The sequence below is a fragment of the Teleopsis dalmanni genome, chromosome 1 (genome assembly GCF_002237135.1).
Source record: "Teleopsis dalmanni isolate 2A chromosome 1, ASM223713v2, whole genome shotgun sequence".
NCBI lineage: Eukaryota > Metazoa > Arthropoda > Insecta > Diptera > Diopsidae > Teleopsis > Teleopsis dalmanni.
In genome coordinates this window covers 40819612-40824329 of record NC_051846.1, presented here as the reverse complement: position 1 = coordinate 40824329, position 4718 = coordinate 40819612, and positions in this window count along the sequence as shown.

Genomic DNA, 4718 nt, shown 5'->3' with positions numbered 1-4718 from the left:
TGCCATTCTTAATTTGATAGATAACCATTTTCAATATTATATTCATCAATTAAGCGTGTAATAATTAGTAGTTCCAATTTTATGTATATAAAAATATTTTGTTTGCATTTTTCAAGCCCCGGTTGAATTACATAATTTTATCTTTCTAATTATTTAGTAAAGATTTGGTGTGAATGTATCAATTTTCATATGTCATACCAACACAAAACTCAACAATACTTGTATCTACATACCTATAGATACATATTATATGATAACTCATAATTATATTTGAACATTTATCAAAATAAAATATTTATACCGAAATGCACGCCCACATAACATTTTGCAAATTTGAATATTTTGCATTTTAAAATAATTAAAATTGTTTTTATATTGAACAGAACAAAAACAGCATTCTAATCAGCAAAGATACAAGTTTTAAATTTGCTCACCGACCAGAAATGCAAATGAAAAGCGCAACGGAGTCTGCTTTCAAGTGAGAAAACACTGGGAAGCCAACACAGTTCAATGGTGTAAATTGCAAAGTGCAACGCGTTACACTGCAAATGACTAAAAATTTTATGAAATAATCTGCGATATGCAGCCTCAAATGCATATTTTCAAACGCTGCAGCCCAGCCAACTGTGGTTATATGAGCAACAATTTTATTCAATTATCTAGCACTCGTGTGTATCTCGTGTCAGACAGCTTTTCATATGCAAATTAAACATGTGGCGTTACATGCGCCGCATGGCATACTTGCTCCATGATGGACCGCAGTTATTGTAATATTTTGAACTTTTTCAATTAATTTCAATTATGGATTCATCTTCGGTTTATGTCTTTATACTTCACATCAATAAGTGATGCTAAGTGTCTTTGATAGGCAATTAATTGTGTCGTAGTTTGTGGATAATAATTTTTTAAAAGTGATATGAAAAAAACTAAATATAAGCACACATTGCAAAAATTAAGATATTGACTAGTTAAATAAAAAAGAATTATTATTTTATATATTCTGAGGAATATATAAAATCGCACTCTTACCTATTGCAATATAAGTAATATATTTTTATGAACAAATAGACCACGGTCCACGACAAAGTAATATAAACCCATAATTGAATGCTGCATTAGAACCAAAACATAACTTTCTTATATTCCACATCAATAAATATGTTTCATAAAATAACTCTATACATTGAAACAAAAATAACTCTTTGCATTGAAACTGATTCAAAACTTTCAAAACAAAGTTTTAAGAAACTTAGTCAACGCTCCGTGGTTTATTAGGAATACTGACCTCCATCGGGACTTGAAGATCGAATCTGTGGCTGCAGTAATCCAAAAGTTCGCGGTAAAGTACCAAAAACGATTACAACAGCATCCAAACGAGACAGTCAACCATCTGTCTAATACATCTGGCCTGCTGAGGAGACTTAAACGAACAAAGCCTTTAGATCTACTCCCGAATTAGTAGTCTTATAATAATTTAGATTACTATTATTAACACTAAGTCTTTGACAACTTGACAATTCTAAAAAGTATTCTGAAATGTAACAAAACTGCTTGATAGTTCTTTGTATGAACTAGTCGTAGTCAAATGAAACATGTATTTATATTATTTATAATAATATAATATAATATAAAAAAGAAAAAAAAAGAAAAAAAAAACATTGAAACTGTTTACTTGAAGGACTTTTCCAAAATGATTTAATACTCCACCACATTTGACATAATTTTCATATTTTTCTTTCTGTTTGACTTAAGAGGCTGAAGTCTATCCCTTTCATATTCCTTCCATTAATATCGTTCACTACGGCCAGGCTAATAAGCCATCTAGAATGTGATATACTTTGGAATGGATAAGTCCTCTAGAAATTGTCGTGATTGTTTTCTCTTGCTATGTTCAATAAGTATTGTTAAATTTTTTCGGACAAAGTTCGACATATGTTTCAAACAGAGCAAAACTTTTATCACGATCGAATCTACCTGATTTTTCGCACAAATCAGATTATAAGTTCACTAAACTAGAATATCAGTAAGGTCACACATACTCCTTGGATGGTCGGATAGCTAGAGTATGAATGGAATTAGAAGTGCAACTACCCCATTAAGTAAAAATGAACCAACCTGACAATTCAATTAACTTGGATAAGTCTCTAATTTTATAGGATGATAGCCCGGTCCCGAAAATTTTATATATCTTCCAACTTAAAGATGGCCACTGATACATGAGATGGCGCACTGTTGCTTCTTCATCCTCATTCTTAGAGTCGCAACAATGTCTTTTGGCCCCACCTTAGTCCACCTAACTAGATTCCTTGGTATGGACCTGAACTTAATGTTATTATCTCTTAGATACCCCAAGGTTTGAATTGGTGAAACGCAGAGATGTGGCGATCAAAGAAAGCAAGAAGTATGGATAAATGTACTGTAGTACAAAAATGAGAAACGAAACTCTGATTTAAATTTTTAGTAAATACATCAACACCTCAATCAAGATTAATACTTAAGTCATACCACGCGAATGGTTTCATTCTTCTTACTAGTTCTTGTAAGTTGCTGATATTTACACTGGAAATAAAGTTATTTGTAAGCTTATGTACTTATTTTATTCTTAATTTCAATGTACTAAAGTGAATTTTGTTCACTCAACTTTCTTCCCAACTAAGTAAAATAAAAAATGTTAGATAAACAAGATCAACAAAACAACATAATACAATGACGTCCTATGAATATCCTACATATAAGACAGCTCAAGCAACATTATATTAATAAGTACAATATTATATTCTCGGCTAATATATTCATTATTTTTGTTAGTTGTATTTTAATATATTAATTTTATTAAAACAAGTGCTAGATCATAGCATTAAGGTGCTCGAGTTCGTGGATTTTGAATCTACATAATATATGAAAGAAATATCCTATGGTCCGTACATTAATGTATAAATATACATACATTATGTGGTCCGTACATTAATGTATATATATTCAATTCGTTTAATATATATATTCAAAACTTCTAGCTGAATAGATATAAATAATCCTAAGTATTTTATATAAGTGATATAAATATAATACTTAAAAATAAAGAGAACATTAGTAAAAATTTTATTTTAGTAAAAAGAAGTGTACACAGCAGAATATGCATTCAAAGTTCTTAAATCAATTCTTGATTTGTAGTCATTATGTATACTCTAGAAGAATATGTGATAACTAACATGTTTAGGTCTCTATGCGAGAGTTTATGGGATACTACTCAAAATAAATGGTAGTTTCTCCATCTTTTTTTCCACTATTATAGTTGATTTATGTTGATAATCTATTAGTACTCTTTATTAATGGCCATTTGCTACTCGTACACATATAACGTTTATTTTTAGTTAACTGTTTTGAACGGTCTATTAATTACAATAAATATATTAACAGTAGAAATGTAATAATATGTGTATTTTTTTCTTTTCATAATGCTTCGATATTTTTAGGTACTATTATCTGCCACTGTGACTGCTGCTTTTTCTCTTTTTCATTTGTTGAACTGTTATTTGTCGCTTGCGGTATCTAAATAAAGGGAACTGATTTACTTTAGAATTAAAGAGATGTGGATCAGAATTAACTTTATACTCTGAAACTCCTTTTTTAGTGTTTTTCAGTGAAAGTTAAAATTAGGTGTGTTAATTTGTACTGATGGTATTTTAAAAATCCACCAAATTTGCTTTTGTGTGTTTTCAATTTTAATGCAGACTCTAACCGCTAAAGAAATAAATGTACAAAACTGTTTAATCATACTTAAGTTTATAAAATACGAGTGGTTATCGTTTCTAATTTGACAGGAACAAGTTCTTAGCCTGGCACTAATTAAATTAATTAAATAAAAATTCGAACATTTCCTAACATGATGACTACTTGACAATACTCGAAACAGCGTTATATGGTCAGCCAAATTTCAATAAAATATTTAAATTTTTGTTGTTGCTTCTTTATTACTATTCCAACACTTTTATTATGATGTTAAATTTTTGTGTCAGAATCCATTTTGGATTACAGCTCTTTCATTATTTAATAGCAAGTTAAGTTTATGCGCGAATTATCAAAAACATAAATAACAGACTTAATTTACTAAGTTTTTAAGTTTTCTATCACAAGGTCGAAATATTAAGATAATTAAAGTTTCCCTAATTTGCATCACCAACTTCCCCATAACAATACAGTCAAAATTTAAATAAGTATACGCCCCTCAGCACTAAAATATTTAAAATTTTTATTTTTTACTGAAAAGTTTGGAAATGCACAAGTAAGAAAACTTGTTTACAATTTTTCGAGAAAAGCCCAGATAAATTTTTCCACTGCAATCCTTAAAAGCACAAATCCCACAATCCGCCATGTGAAATTGTTTTACACGTTTCCACCTGTACTTCTGCTATTTATGACTTTTATTTTATTTTAATGAATGGTTGCCATTGTTGATACACTCACCGGATTTTAAATAGAGAAAAGGGACTATTTATGAAAAATAAAATATTTCCACGTGAGCAATTCATATGTCATGACTTTGTATCCACATACGCAATAAAAACCACATCAAAATCCTATGAACAGGAAAATGGTTTACAGGCATTCTATATCCATGCTTTGAGGATGGATAGATATTTCTAAAAGGAAAATGTGTTCAGAAATAAATAAATATTTATATATATAAATATTTATATATATAAATATAAATATTTATA